We start from the raw sequence: 16415 nt of genomic DNA, 5'->3' as shown, positions 1-16415 counted from the left end.
GCGCAGCTGCCGGCACTGTTTTCGGCGCAAGGCTGTCGCTCCACTCCACGAGGAGCGCTGCGCCAGAACCCGGGGCATAGAGCAGAGCGGCCAGAATTATGAGTAAGTTTGTCAGCACCACACAGTCGTCTGATCTCGGGAGAGTGCGCCGAAAAAAGGGTTTAGGGAAATTTGGGCCCATTGTTTGGGTTAGTGCTGAAAGGGCTGGAGGAATGGCAGAGTCTTTGAATTGAGCATTTAGATGTTACATAAAAGAAATATAATGCACCCTTGCTGAATATAAAATTTATTTTCAGCAATATCATATCATCAAAGAGTGAGAATAAGGAATCCATAAAAAGAGATTTATTTGAACAAGTTAATCCTCTTGGAGTCAGTATATCTCTGTTGATTCATCACATGAATAATAAACCTCTGCCATGATTTAAACAGTGAATGGGAGTTAGTCAAGGTAACAGCTGCTATGCTATAAGTTCATTCGAGGCCCATGCAGTTAACATTACAGGCAATAGCCAGCCAGCCTTGTATGTTGTTTTCCAACATTTTTTATTTCCAATTTTCTGTCCCCCTCCCCAATGACCTTGACACATTACTGAGATACTTCTATGGGTTCAGAGGATGTCATGTATCCTACATGGTTACTGCTTGTACTATTGCAAGGTGTGCCACCAGAGTGCACTGCAGTGGGAGACTTGTCAGTTACCTGTACAGGTGTGCCAGGCCTAGTATAAAAGGCAGGCCGCCATGTGTGATCCTCACTCTGGAGTTACAGTAAATGGACTAAGGTCACTACAGTTCAAGCAAATTGTTATGTCTTCAGATGCTCTAATAATGACTCCACGAGACAATGTGTTGTGCTTGAACTGTAGTGAACAAGTCTCCCACTGCAGTGCCCTCTGGTAGCACACCTTGTAATAGTACAAGCAGTAACCATGTAGGATACATGACATCACTCTCCCCCAAGCCCTTCATGCAAATCATCTTTGCATTGACTGTGCTCTGGACTTAGCTCTGTCTGGTTGACCCTTGGAGGGTCGTTTCCAGCTTGGGTGAGTAGTGGTGTTCATTGGCAGTAGAGTTGCTGTTTGTGCATCACCAATATAGCCGTTATTCATGTTTGAGCTTTGACAGTGGTTTTCGGAGGTTGGGGGTGGGGGGATAGAGGGTGGAGGGCAACGTAACTACCAAGTTAAACCTCACACAGTATCCACAGAAGCATATTTCCATCAGTGGTTGTTGGAAAGTGATCAGGAGTTAGAACATTATTCAATTTTTCCCATCCTGGCCCTGGGACACTGAGACTAATCACAGTCTCCCTACTGTCACCAAGATCAGATGAATTAACTTAGTGTATTTTGGGAATTGAACCTGAGGTCGACCTGCTATATGTGGTGCAGCCATTTACTGTGTAAACTCACTGAGCCACCATTGGAGCTCAGTCAGTTATGCCTGATTACATTAGTTACATAGCAGTAGCATTAATCAATGTCTCAGACTGTTATACCAATTCCCTAATACCTGTGAGCAGCAACAAGAACATCATTTGGATTTTTATAATAATGCTGGCATCCCCACGATACTGGAAGTCACAGACAACATAAATCAAACTGTCAGTGCCAAAACAAAATGGAACAATTTTAGCAATCAGCAATACTGTCCTTCTGAAAACACAATTAATTTGTAATGCAACATTTGTGAATGAAAGAGGCCCTTAGAGTTGGCGAATGGATTAACTGCTGTCATTCTGTTTTTTAATAGCTTCAGACCAACAGAAGTAAACAAAAAATATTCGGCTGCCAAGCCAAGCTTTATCTTTATTTTTCAGGTAACAGTACTTATGGAATGAAACACTGACTGAAGACTCCATTTTAAATCCCAGACTCCAGCAAAGAGCAACATAATGAGGTACAGCGATCCAGTCAAATGGTGATACAAAGATCCTTCGGGGTAATGAACATTTATTTTGGGTGGCTGGATGAATTGGTGGCTGTATTATAATATCGTACTTGGATGGTTTACTACATTTTTGTGACGCATTTGGACTGAAAATTGCGGCCTCGCTGGATGCGTACGATGTATGCATGCACCCAAAGAGGCATTGCAAGTGTCGGTTCTCGGTGCACCATGCGTGTGCGCCGGGAACAGCATTTGTGAACTGTCACAATGCCTTTTGACAGATTACACATATCCCTGGGAGATGGACATTCACGGGCAGAGATTTGGGTTATTTGCCCAACTCCTGCCCAGCGAATGTCCTTCAAACTCTTACGCCTGGTAAAAGCAGCGTAAGAGTTTTAAAAGATAAAAAAATTTAATTTTAGCCCTAATTTTTATATTAAAAACCCTGTCCATTAAGGTAAGTTTATTTTTACCCCTATTAAAACATATTAAAAAAAATTTAATTTTTTTTCTCTAAAATATTTAATTACATTCAATTTTAATTACTTTTAAATATGCAGTGTTTTTTTATTTATCGTGTTGTGTTTCTGTATTTTGGGGGAGTATTCCCATTGATAGTAACGGGAGCTAGTGCAAACTGAGCTCCCATTATTATCAATGAGAATACTCCGTGTTCATTGGTGGTCCAGGCCCACGTGATCCCAGATTGTGCTTACGTTCCTGGGATGTGTGAGCTCATACGTTGCACTGCGAATGGAGGCCTCGGACTTCAAGTATACATTCCTGCGGGACCACCAGGTACTTTCATTAAAAAAATTTCAGTCAAAGGCTGCAGGAAGCCTCCGATCGCAATTTCTAGGCCATTGTTGCCATTGACATTCAGCATAGGTTATGATAAACTCCCCAGGAATAGATTAAATGCTTATTTACAGCAGGAAATGGCTTCATATTCTTTTTGAGGAAGTTACAGCTCCTCCAAGGGACACAAAGTAGCATGTCTGACCAAAAGCGCTTTGTGTCATATGATGGCAATGTCATCAAATTATGGGCATTTGACCAGCTTTTGGCATCTTTCCAAATCATTATAGATCAACATTTTTCTAAATATACTTTCTTGCCCCAACCAAAAAAGACATCATGAAAATGGTGAATATTAGAAACTCATTGGGGGTAATTTTGACTTTGTGCGACAGTATAAAACTGATGATAGTGAATTGTCAGCCCATTTTAGATCTAAACCGAGTTTTATATCAAGAAAGCAATAAAATGGGCTGCAGATTTCTGCTCAGACGAGGCCACCTTCCACACTAATGCCTCTGACATGTCTTCCTTTTTCCTCAGCGGAGGATTTCCTTCCGCCATGGTTAACATGGCCCTTGACCGTGTCCGTTATATTTCCCGCACCTCTGCTGTACCCCTTCCCCTCCCTCTCAGAACCGCAACAGAGTTCCCCTTGTCCTCACCTTTCACTCCACCAGCCTCCACGTTCAACGGATCACCTTCCGCCATTTCCGCCACCTCCAGCGTGATCCCACCACCAATTACATCTTCCCCTTTCCCCCCTCAGCATTCAGAAGGGACCGCTCCCTCTGCGACACCCTGGTCCATTCCGCAGTCACCCCCAGCACCCCCTCCCCTTCCCACAGCACCTTCCCGTGCAAGCACAGGAGATGCAACACCTGCCCTTTTACCTCCTCCCTTCCCACTATCCAGGGCCCCAAATACTCCTTCCAGGTGAAACATCGATTTACTTGTACTTCTTTCAATTTAGTACACTGTATTCGCTGCTCACGATGTGGTCTCCTCTACATTGGAGAGACCAAATGCAGAGCGGGTGACTGCTTTGCGGAACACCTTTGTTCAGTCCGTAAGCATGACCTCGAACTTCCGGTCGCCTGTCACTTTAATTCGCTGCTCCACTCCCACTCTGACCTCTCCGTTCTCGGTCTCCTACACTGTTCCAATGAAGCTCAATGCAAGCTCGATGAACAGCACTTCATCTTTCGTTTAGGCACTTCACAGCCTTCTGGACTCAACATCGAGATCAACAATTTCAGAGCACAACCTCTGCCCATATTTATCTCATGTATTTGTTCGCTCTCTGTTTCCCATGGCAACTAGTAATTATCCTGCCATTCACATCCTATCTAAACTAATCTTTTTCTAACTTCTGCCATTACCATCTCTAGTCGGCCCATCATCCCTTTTGTCTCTCAAATCTTTCCTGCCTTCTACCCTATCACTGACCTTCCCTTTTGTTCATTCCTTCCCTCCCCCAGTCAGTGCTCCTTAAGAATCTGTCCTTTCAAACATTCACTAGTTCTAACGCAGGGTCATCGACCCAAAATTTGAACTCTATTTCTCCCCACAGATGCTGCCTGACCCGTTGATATTTCCAGCATTTTCTGTTTTTATTGACGATTTACTATCGTACGGTAGAATCTAGCCTATTTTATATCTGGTGAGAATTTGTATACATTCTGTGTAGTTGAAAGGGCATCCAAAACTTTATGAGTAGTGAAGAGTAGATTATTTTTATAAAGTACGTCTTTAGAAATAGGGAGACATTGTGTTTCAGAAAGGTTTACTGTTATAGCGAGAATCCATTGTGGCTCTTGAACTAACTTGAAAAAGCTATTAAAACCTGCAACTCTTGACCTTTTTAAGAACATATTTTTACGATCCTGACCTCTGCCCTCGTGTTATGATATATGGTGGATCTTTGAGAGAAATGGAAACAACAATTTACATTTATAAAGCACCTATTACATATAAAAACATCGCAGTGTGCTGCACAGAGACAAAAATTAGATAAAAATGGACACAAGCCAAATAAGGAGAAATTTTGGGCCCAAGTTTCCACATGATTCGCGCCTGATTTTTAGGAGCAACTGGTGGAGAACGGACTATTTTAGAAATCGCAATTCTCCACATTTTTTTTTCTGCAGTTCTAGTCAGGTAGAACAATTCTAGTTTAGAACAGAATTTTTTCTTCAAAAGGGGGCGTGTCCGGCCACTGACGCCTGATTTGAAAGTTTCCACAGTGAAAATGTACTCCAAACTAAAGTAGAATGGCGCAGTGAAGATTTTTGTAGAACTGAAAAAACCTGTTCTACACATTAAAAAATCAGGCGCAGGTTACACATTAGGCGTCCAGAACGAGGTGGGGGGGAAGGGAACTCATTAAATTCGACAATAAATCCTTATTTATACTTCTACAAATATTATACAAATAAATCCAACCTGAATAAACATTTATAAGCAAAGAAAAGATTAAATAAACCATCTTCCTACCTGTGTGAAAGTGCTTCAGCCAGGGAGAATTCTGCAGTTGTTCGTGCCGCTGAGGGAGGGAGAGAGGGGAGGGAGGGAGAGAGGAGAGGGAGGGAGAGAGGGAGGGAGAGAGAGAAGGGGAGAGAGAGAGGGAGGGAGAGGGAGGGAGAGGGAGAGGGGGAGAGGGAGAGGGAGGGAGGGAGGGAGAGGGAGAAAGAGGGAGGGAGAGGGAGAAAGAGGGAGAAAGAGGGAGGGAGAGGGAGAAAGAGGGTGAGAGAGGGAGGGAGAGTGAGAGGGGGAGAGAGGGAGGGAGGGGAGAGGGAGGGAGGGGAGGGGAGAGGGAGGGAGGGGAGAGGGAGGGAGGGGAGGGGAGAGGGAGGGGAGGGAGGAGGGAGGAGGGAAGAGAGGGGGGGTTCGGGGAACAGGAGCGGGTGTCGGGTCGGGGCGGGGAGCGGGTCGGGGGGAGCGGGTCTCGGGTCGGGGGGGGGGGGGGGGAGAGCGGGTCTCGGGTCTCGGTCGGGGCGGGGGGGAGCGGGTCTCGGGTGTCGGGTCGGGGCGGGGGTGGGGAGGGGGGAGCGGGTGTCGGGTCGGGTCTGGTCAGCGGGGGGCGGGGGAGGGAGCGAGTGTCGGGTCTGGTCGGGCGGGGAGCAGGAGCTGGCCGTGGGAGGAGCCTCATTCACGCAGCCCCAGTGAGGCCATTGGGCCAGGGCTAGGGGCTGCGTGCTTCGGGCCCCTCCCACACAGTTCGGCGCCTGGAACTACTGCACTTGCGTGCCGACTGTAGCGCGCATGTGCAGAGGTCCCGGCACTGTTTTCAGCGCCGGGACCTGGCTCCGCCCCCTCACAGCTCGTGCTGGCTGTGCCAAGTGCCACAGGACCTGTAAGTCGGTGGAGAATACCGAGGATTTTTTTAGGCGCCGTTTTAGGCGCGAAAAACGGGGGCCCAGCTCGGAGGGGCGCCCGTTTTTTTTCTTGTGGAAACTTGGGCCCTAGGAGTGGATGAAAAACTCGGCCAAAAAGTTGGAGGTGGAAATTCGATCTTCTGTCGCCCCTCTTAGCGCCACGGAGGGGCGTCAAAGGCGGCGGAAAGCAGCTGCACCCAGGCGACCAGCTTCCAGCGCCCTGCCGGGACATTCGGTGCCGGTATCAATGGGGGAGGAGCAGTATCACCCGGGAGAGGCGAGCCGGTGTGCAATGCCCCTGATTGCAACACCGGCTCAATTTTTAGTTGCCGCCCGATCCATAGTGCCTCTTAGCATACCCTGGTGGGAACGCCTGTGAAAGCAGGCATTCATTCCAAGCTGTAGCAGCCTCAGTGAGGTAAGTAATGCTTCAGGTGAGTGTGATTGTTTTTTTTAGATTTTTTGGGGGCTATTTATGTTGTGGTTGCGTTAGCTATGTATTGGGAATGTTTTTGATGTTAGTTTTCAGGTTTTTTTCTCCCAAGGCTTCTGTTATGGCTGGGGATTTTCCATTGCTTAAATGGCCTGGCACCCTAAAAGATGAGATATGTTACGGAGGTAGAATTAGGTGATCTTAGTGATGGAGAGGATATGGAGTTAGAAGTCCAACATAATCGAGTAGGACACCAAAGTCTGGTTTAACCTGAGACACTGGCTATGGATGGGACGGAATTGGTAGCAAGAGTACAAGGTTTGTGGCATGAGCCAAAGAAAATGGCATTGATCTTTCCAATGTTAACTGCGGGAAATTGCAGATGATCCAAGACTGGATCTAAGATAAGCAGGCTTACAATGCAGAGGCAGTGGGAGCATTGAGGAAGGTGGTGGAGAAATAGAGCTCGGTTTGTCAATGTATAATGCCCAATTTAGTTCCACAATGGACAAGGCCACAAGATAGATATTCCTCTTCTCTACTCTCTATGCGTACCTAAACTACAGATGCAATATGTAGGAAAAATGCGTGCAGACCCATTGCAGCATTCTGCACTTCATTTGCACTGCCCCATACTTCCACAATGGGATTGATTTTAACGTATCACCTGGGGGTCAAAATTTCCCCTCCCCTTAAGGCCTGTTATCACCGCAAATCGGCGGCCACGCTGTGGAGTGGAGTGGCCACTGACTTTTCGTGGGATGGTCACGGATAGCTCAATTGCCCTTTGGTGGTTTTCCAGCGATGCCCCAATCGCCCCCCACCGCTCTGCTGCTGCCGATCTGTCTTAAGCGTTACAGCACATGTGCAACCCCTCCCCCCAACCCCGACAGCGAAATTCCCCTCTGAAAATCTTCAGCGCACTTGGCAGTGCCAAAACTTATTTTTTCCCGGTGGTCCAGTAAGGCTGTGGCCTTCTGGAATGGCAGAGCGGCTTCCCTAAAGGGGAGGAGGCACTCCCTTTGCTGCCATGTTTTTTATTTTGTCAGACGACTGCCGTGTCGGCCTGACAATTATGCCACTAAGGTTCAGCCGGGCTGCCAGGTCACTGGCCCAGCTGAAAACCTCCCTGGTGGCCCAGTGGGCCGAAGTTTTAAAATCACGAAGGCGCTCCCCTTTAAGTGAAGAGGAGAGCTGTGGTGATGCGTCGCAGTGATGACATCATCGCACCGCCCCAGCTTCCACCCCTCAAGTGTACTCACTGCCCCAACTGCTGCCCCTCTGGTGTAGTCACCACCCCCATGAAGATCGTCTTCCGGATCCAAGTAAAAAAAAACAACAAAGAGAGAAATTTCGCGCAAGAGGCAACCTCAACCAAAGTTGTGGTAAAAAACATTGAAATGTGGTGCATGCACCCCGTTTCGGGCACGGACCATTTCCTACCATGTGAACATGGTAAGGGTTGGTGGCTTTCTCATTGTGTTGAAGGCCATGGTGTGGGTTGTCATCATCATTATCATCATCTTCATCACTGCGATACGTGTGCACACTAGGTCCGTGCAGCAGAGCTGGTCTCCAGTCGTCTTGGGTAATCCTTGCCACTGGACCAAGACCTAGCTCTGTCAAGTTCCTGTGGTGATTGGTGTGCAACGGCCAGCCCACGTTAAAAAAATTCACGCACAGGCATCTTCCACCCTTCAGGATGTAGTTCGGGTCCTTCATTGAAACACCTATGAATTCGTCCTTTTGTTGACGTGGAAGCAAGTCATCCTCATTTCAAGTGACCGTCTGTGATGAACCTCTTGTACCCTAATCATTGTCAAGCCTCCTCACACTCCATTCCCACTGCATTTTATAAACATTACCCTGAACCGCTATGCTACCTGCCTCTCACCTCCTCCCAATATTTGAATAACCTCAGTCACCAGCCACACAGATTGAAATGAAGACATTTGGACATCCATACAGTGGCAGCTATTGAACTATGGAAGGCACATGTGGCGCAACAGGAGATGGACCCTTACCGAACCCTTCCTATTGTTCTTATTGCAGGCCAAGCTCTCCCATAACTGATGGGAGCAACAACGAATAGGAGGCGTTCAGCCGCAGCTGATGGAGCTTACTGATGTGGAACAGCGAGTCTCGGCCCACATGGGCGCCCCAGTTCACACAGCGGCTGGGACCGAGGCCGAGCCCCCTTCGGATAGTAAGGGTATGTAAGTGGAACACGTGACTGGTGTGACTTCATTGACCCCTAATAGGAAGTGGCCTAGCCCCTTTACATGTACATGTGCAATGCCACCTTCCTGCTATCACCCTGCCCCTCCCCTGCTAACCACACATCTGTTGTTTTCTGTTTGCAGATGACCAGCCACAAGCATACCTGCCTTCTCAGGAGTGATCTGCATCCAGCCACAGGGGAGATGGTGAGAGAGGGGATGAAAGTGTGCTGCCTGAACCTCACAGCCCAACAGTTGCATGGTTTGCCGACACAACATCTGGGGATGACGCTGATTTCCTGGGGTTTGAAGACTCTGAGGTTCCTGGCCCCAGTGGCCTACCACAACGCCCAGCGGAAGCCCTCAAGCAGCCTTGCTGTAGGCAATGAGGCCTCGTTGAGAAGGAGCAGCAGGCGTGGGGGTGGGGATGAGGGGAACGGGGGAAAATCTCAGGGCAAGTCCCATTAAGAGGTGGGACAACCTTGTGAAGATGCCTTGATGTATTCTGAGTATACGTGTGCTTGGTGTTATGTCTCAAATAAAGTAATGTAACTGAGTACTGTAGACGTGAGTAAGTGTGACCTTAGTTCCTTTATTCTAACTCCAGAGTGATGGTACAACATGGGAGGCCTGCTGATATCCAGTGCTTCCAAGGGATGCTGGGATCCCTTGGGACTCCAACAGGTACGCCCTCTGGTGGTGGCATAATACTGGTTACATAGGGTTGCATACATAACATCACTCCCTCCCAAAGTCAATAGTACACTTATATACAGGGTGAGATGATCTGGGGCCTTTCGCTCCCTAGTCGATCGTCTCGGTACAAATGCAGGTGTAGGTGAGTTGGTTGGTTCTTTGCTGGACTGCTGTGCAGCTGGCCTTGCTGGGCTGCTGAGGATGATGAGTTCAGCTTCGTGGTCAATTGTGATGTCGGTTGCCACTTGTGTGTGTGTCGGAGGGTTGAAGTTGGTGATGTCCTCTTCAGGTTGCTCGTGGCAGTCTGTGAATCGCAGTTTGGTTTGGTCCAAATGCTTTCTGCAAGTTAGTCCATTTGTGAGTTTGACCTGAAACACCCTACTCCCTTCTTTGGCTATGACAAGCCATTTGGGACCATGTCCATAGTTGAGTATAAATACAGGGTCATTGACTTCAATATCGTGTGACAAATTTGTGCGATCATGGTACATGCTTTGTTGATGCCGCCTGTCCTCGACGTGATCATGGAGATCAGGGTGGACAAGAGAGAGCCTTGTTTTGAGCACCCTTTTCATGAGTAACTCAGCTGGGAGAACCCCAATGAGCGAGTGGGGTCTGATGTGGTTGCTGAACAGGACTCGGGACAGGCAGGTCTGCAGGGAGCCTTCCGACACGCGTTTCAAGCTTTGCTTGATGGTTTGTACTGCCCGTTCTGCCTGGCTGTTGGATGCGGGCTTGAATGGGGCAGATGTGATGTGCTTGATCCCATTGCGGGTCATGAATTCCTTGAATTCAGCACTGGTGAAACATGGCTCATTGTCGCTGACAAGGACATCAGGCAGGACGTGCGTGGCAAACATGGCTCGTAGGCTTTTGATGGTGGCAGTGGACGTGCTTACGGACATTATTACACACTCAATCCATTTTGAATAAGCATCCACAACAACCAAAAACATTTTGTCTAGAAACGGGCCAGCGAGGTCAAGGTGGATCCTAGACCACGGTTTGGAGGGCCATGACCACAAACTTAGTGGTGCCTCCCTGGGTGCATTGCTCAGTTGAGAGCAAGTGTTGCATTGGCGCACGCAACACTCCAAATCTGAGTCGATGCCCGGCCACGACACATGGGATCTGGCTATAGCTTTCATCATTACTATGCCTGGGTGGGTACTGTGTAGGTCATGTATGAATGTTTCCCTGCCTTCTTAGGCGAAACCACACGATTACCCCACAAAACACAGTCCGCCTGTATGGACATTTTGTCTTTGCGCCGCTGGAACGGCTTGATCTCTTCATGTATCTCCGCTAAGATGCTGGGCCAACTTCCTTGGAGGACACAGTTTTTTACAACGGACAGTAAAAGATCCTGGCTGGTCTAGGTCCTGATCTGGCGGACCGTAACGGATGACTTTTCGTTTTTGAATGCATCCATCACCAAGAACAAGTCTGCAGGCTGTGCCATTTTCACCCCGGTGGTGGGCAATGGCAGCCGACTGAGAGCATCAGCATAGTTCTCGGTGCCTGGTCTGTGATGGATTACATAGTTATATGCATTCAGCGTGAGCGCCCATCTTTGGATGTGAGCAGAGGCATTGGTGTTAATCCCGATGCTCTCTGAGAATAGCAATATGAGCAGCTTATGGTCAGATTCTAACTCTAACTTAAGACCAAACAGATACTGGTGCATTTTTTTACCCCGTAAGCGCATGTCAGTTTCTTTTTCAATCATGCTGTAGGCCCTTTCGGCCTTGGACAAACTCCTGGATGCATAGGCGACCAGTTGCAATGTTCCCGATTCATTTCCTTGTTGGAACACACACCCGATCCCGTACGAAGATGCATCGCAAGCTAGCACTAAACGTTTACATGGGTCATAGAGAACAAGCAGTTTGTTGGAACATAACAGATTTCTGGCTTTCTCAAAAGCAGCCTCTTGTGATTTCCCCCATACCCAGTCATTTCCTTTGCCTAGCAACACCTGTAGAGGTTCTAGCAAGGTGCTTAACCTGGGTAGGAAATTACCAAAATAATTGAGGAGTCCCAGGAACGACCGCATCTCCGTCATGTTCTGTGGTCTCGGTGCATTCTTGATGGCCTCTGTCTTGGCATCGGTGGGTCTGATGCCGTCTGCCGCGATTCTTCTCCCGAAGAACTCGACCTCTGGCGCCAGGAAAACACACTTCGAGCATTTCAACCTGAGTCCCACACGACCTAGCCGACTTAGAACCTCTTCCAGGCTCTTCAAGTGTTCGATGGTGTCCCGTCCTGTGATCAATATGTTGTCCTGGAAAACCATGGTGCACGGAACTGAATTTAGCATGCTCTCCATATTCCTTTGAAAAATAGCCACGGCCAATTGAATCCCAAACGGGCATCTATTGTAGATGAACAGACCTTTGTGTGTGTTGATGCAGGTGAGGCCTTTCGAAGATTCCGCCAGCTCCTGCGTCATGTAGGCCAAGATCCGGTCAAACTTGGTGAACGTCTTCCCTCCTGCCAGCGTCGCAAATAGGTCATCTGCCTTGGGTAGCGGGTACTGGTCCTGCAGTGAAAAACGGTTGATCGTTACTTTATAGTCCCCACAAATTCTGACCGTAACATCGTCCTTGAGGACCGGAACAATTGGACTGGCCCACTTGTTGAACTCCACCAGTGCGATGATGCCTTCTCGTTGCAGCCTGTCCAGCTCGAACTCCACTTTCTCTTGCATCTTATATGGCACTGCCCATGCCTTGTGGTGGATGGATCATGTACCGGGAGCCAGGTGGATCTGCACCTTCGCTCCCAAGAAACTTCCGATGCCTGGCTCAAATAACAAACTTTCTCAGAACCTGGGCACATGAGGCGTCGTCAATGGACGAAAGTGCTTGGATGTTGTCCCAGTTCCAGCGTATTTTTCCCAGCCAGCTCCTGTCGAACAGTGTGGGGCCATCTCCTGGTACAATCCATAGTGGGAGTTTGTGCACTGCTCCATCACAGGAGACTTTTACCGCTGCGCTGCCAATTACAGGGATCAGCTCTTTAATGTAAGTTCTCAGCTTGGTATGAATAGGGCTCAGCTTGGGCCTGTGTGCCTTGTTGCACCACAGCCTGTCGAAGGCCTTTTTGCTCATGATGGACTGACTCGCACCCATGTCCAGTTCCATGGATACTGGAATTCCGTTCAGTTCGACTTTTAACATGTTCGGTGGACATTTTGTGGTGAAGATGTGTACCCCATACACTTCTGCCTCCTCGGTTTGAGTCTCTCGTTCAGTTTGATCCACCATGAATCGGTCTTCCTCTGCAATGTGGTCGTTTTCAGGATTTGCAGCTCGTCTGCACACTAGCTGCAGGTGTCCCATTGTTCCACAGCCTTTGCCATAGTTTCCACACGTGCCTAGAACGGCGCAGTCCCGACCTGGACGCCCGTTTTTCGCACCACAAAGTGCGCCTAAAAAAATCCTCCGTATTCTCCACCTACCTGCAGGTCCTCTGGCCCTCGGCGCAGCCAGCACGAGCTATGGGGGGGGGCCGAGCCAGGTCCCTGCGCTGAAAACAGTGCCGGGACCTCTGCACATGCGCGCTACAGTGGGCACGCAAGTGCAGTAGCTCCAGGCGCCCGAAGCACGCAGCCCCTAGCCCTGGCTGAATGGCTTCACTGGGGCTGCGTGAATAAGGCTCCTCCTATGGCCAGCTCCTGCTTCCCCCCCCCACCAAACCCGACACTCGCTCCCCCCGCCCCTGCCTCCAGACCGGACCCGCCACCCGCTCGCCCCCACCACCTGACTGGACCCGACCCGACCCGACCCCCCCTGACTGGACCCGACCCGACCCGACCCCCCCCCCCCCGACTGGAACCGACCCGACCCGCGCTCCTGCTCCCGCTCCGCCACCCCCCCTGCCCCCAGGACTGGACCCGAACCGACCCGACCCGCGCTCCTGCTCCCCCCGCCCCGACTGGACCCGACCCGACCCGACCCCCGCTCCCCCGACCACCGACTGGACCTGACCCGACCCGACCCCCGCTCCCCGCCCCGCCCGCGGACTGCATCCGACCTGACCTCCCCCTCCCCGACCTCCCCTCCCCCCCTCCCCCTCCCCGACCTCCCCCTCTCCCCCTCCTCCTCCCTCCTCCCTCCCTCTCTTTCCCCCTCCCTCTCCCTCTCCCCCTCCCTCTCTCACCCCCCTCCCCCTCTCCCTCTCTCTCCCCCTCTCCCTCTCTCTCCTCCCCAACCCCTCTCTCCCCCCTCCCCTCCACCCCTCTCTCTACCCCCCACCCCTCCCTCTCCCCCCCTCCCCTCTCTCCCCTCCCTCTCTCTCCCCCCCTGTCTCTCCCTCCCTCCCCCTTCCCCCTTCCTCTCTCTACCCCCTCCCCCCTCCCTCTCTCTTCCCCCCTCCCCTCTCCCTCTTCCTCCCTCCCCCTCTCCCTCACCCCCTCTTTCCCTCTCTCCCCCTCTCCCTCTCTCTCCACCCTCCCTCCCCTCCCCTCCCGCCTCTCCCTCCCTCCCCTCCCTCTCTCTCCTCCCTCCCTCTCTCCTCCCTCCCTCTCTCCTCCCTCCCTCTCTCCCCCTCCATCTCTCTCCCCTCCCTCTCTCTCCCCCACTCCCTCTCTCTCCCCCTCCCTCTCTCTCCCCCCTCCCTCTCTCTCCACCTCCCCTCCCCCTCCCCTCTCTCTCCCCATCCCTCCCCCTCACTCTCTCTCCCCCCTCCCTCCCTCCCTCCCTCCCTCTCTCTTCCCCCCTCCCTCCCTCCCTCTCTCTTCCCCCCCTCCCTCCCGCCCTCTCTCTCCCCCCCTCCCTCCCTCTCTCTCCCCCTCCTCCCTCCCACCCTCTCTCTCCCCCTCCTTCCCTCCCTCTCTCTCCCCCTCCCCCTCCCTCTTTCCCTCTCTCTCCCCCCTCCCTCCCTCCCTCTCTCTCCCCCTCCCTCCCTCCCTCTCTCTCTCCCCCTCCCTCCCTCTCCCCCCCTCCCTCCCTCCCTCTCTCTCCCTCCCCCCTCCCCCCTCTCTCTCCCTCTCTCCCTCCCCCTCCCCCCTCTCTCTCCCTCCACCCCTCACCCCCTCTCTCTCCCTCCCCCCCCCTCTCTCTCCCTCCCCCCCCTCTCTCTCTCTCCCTCTCCCCCTCTCTCTCTCCCACCCCCCTCCCCCGCTCTCCCTCCCTCCCTCTCTTCCCCCCCTCCCTCCCGCCCTCTCTCTCCCCCCCTCCCTCCCTCTCTCTCTCCCCCCCTCCCTCCCTCTCTCTCCCCCCCTCCCTCTCTCTCCCCCCTCCCTCCCTCCCTCTCTCCCCCCCGCTCTCTCCCCCCTCCCTCCCTCCCTCTCCCCCCTCCCTCCCACCCTCTCTCTCCCCCCCTCCTTCCCTCCCTCTCTCTCCCCCTCCCCCTCCCTCTTTCCCTCTCTCCCCCCTCCCTCCCTCTCCCCCCTCCCTCTCCCCCTCCCTCTTTCCCTCTCTCTCCCCCCTCCCTCCCTCTCCCCACCTCCCTCCCTCCCTCTCTCTCTCCCCCTCCCTCCCCCCTCTCTCTCCCTCTCTCCCTCCTCCCCTCCCCCCCCTCTCTCCCTCCCCCCCTCACCCCCTCTCTCTCCCTCCCCCCCATCTCTCTCTCTCTCCCTCCCCCCTCTCTCTCTCTCCCTCCCCCTCTCTCTCCCTCCCCCCTCTCTCTCCCTCCCCCCTCCCCTCTCTCTCTCCCTCCCCCCCTCCCCCCTCCCCCCTCTCTCTCCCTCCCCCTCTCTCCCCCTCCCCCTCTCTCCCCCTCCCCCTTCTCTCCCCCTCCCCCCTCTCTCCCCCTCCCCCCTCTCTCCCCCCCCTCTCCCCCCTCTCTCCCCCTCCCCCCTCTCTCCCCCCTTTCTCCCCCTCCCCCCTCCTCCCCTCTCTCACCCTCCCCCGCTCCCCCCCCTCCACCCCTCTCTCCCCCCTCCACCCCTCTCCCCCCCTCTCTTACCCCTCCCCCCTCCTCTCCCCCTCCCGACCCGACCCGACCTACCTGTTAATCTGCTGCTGGGGACGGGCCCTGACCGAAGTCTCGGGCCGGCCCCTTCAGCCTTTGGTCCCAAAAGGCCTGCCTGAAGCACTTTCACACAGATAGGAAGATGGTTTATTTAATCTTTTCTTTGCTTATAAATGTTTATTCAGGTTGAATTTATTTGTATAATATTTGTATAAGTATAAATAAGGATTTATTATAGAATTTAATGATTTCCCTTCCCCCCCCCCCCCCCCCACCTCGTTCTGGACGCCTAATTTGTAACCTGCGCCTGATTTTTTAATGTGCAGAACAGGTTTTTTCAGTTCTGCAAAAATCTTCACTTGCTCCATTCCAAGTTAGTTTGGAGTACGTTTTCACTGTGGAAACTTTGAAATCAGGCGTCAGTGGCCGGACACGCCCCATTTTGAAGAAAAAAATTCTGTTCCAAAGTGGAACTGTTCTACCTGACTAGAACTGCAGAAAAAAAAATGTGGAGAATTGCGATTTCTAAGATAGTCCGTTCTCCACCAGTTGCTCCTAAAAATCAGGCGCAAATCATGTGGAAACTTGGGCCCATAGTGTTTGAAACGGCATTGATGGACTCAATGATCGCCTCCACAGCGCCAACAAGGTGTTAACTGCCTCGCATTAACGTTTGATGGCGGACTCTGGGTCATCTGAGGTTGTGCAGCTGCAGGTGTGTACGTTATGCCATTTGCATTCCTGCCTGAGAACGACGTTACTTTTTGTACAGTACTTGCTGAAACCTCATTATGCTGTGAAATTTGTTTGGTGTTATCGCTGGTGGACATAAATGCCTGGGCTATCGTTATGGCTTAGCTCAGGTTCGGTGTTTCAACAGTCAATAGTTTGCGAAGGATAACTTCATGGCCAATGCCAAGCATGAAAAAGTCTCTTAGCATTTGCTCCAGGAATCCATCGAATTCGCAATGTCCTGCAAGGTGCCGTAGTTCTGTGACCTTCCTCACCACTTCCTGGCATTTAGACTGTTGACATCTGTAAAATCGATACCTTGCCATCAGAATGCTCTCCTTC

The 16415-nt window shown here is 51.7% G+C and overlaps 1 long non-coding RNA gene across 1 annotated transcript; it reads left to right on the top strand.

Annotated features, from left to right (window-relative positions):
• Positions 1–17: 17 nt before the first annotated feature.
• LOC139262066 (uncharacterized) lies at positions 18–9140 on the top strand. Its single transcript, XR_011592877.1, has 4 exons — positions 18–102; positions 1826–1905; positions 8560–8719; positions 8871–9140. It is a non-coding gene; the product is annotated as an uncharacterized lncRNA (long non-coding RNA).
• The last annotated feature ends 7275 nt before the right edge of the window (positions 9141–16415 follow it).

This window comes from Pristiophorus japonicus, chromosome 4 (genome assembly GCF_044704955.1).
Source record: "Pristiophorus japonicus isolate sPriJap1 chromosome 4, sPriJap1.hap1, whole genome shotgun sequence".
In the NCBI taxonomy this organism is placed as follows: Eukaryota; Metazoa; Chordata; class Chondrichthyes; family Pristiophoridae; genus Pristiophorus; species Pristiophorus japonicus.
This window is presented reverse-complemented; position numbering and strand designations above follow the sequence as displayed.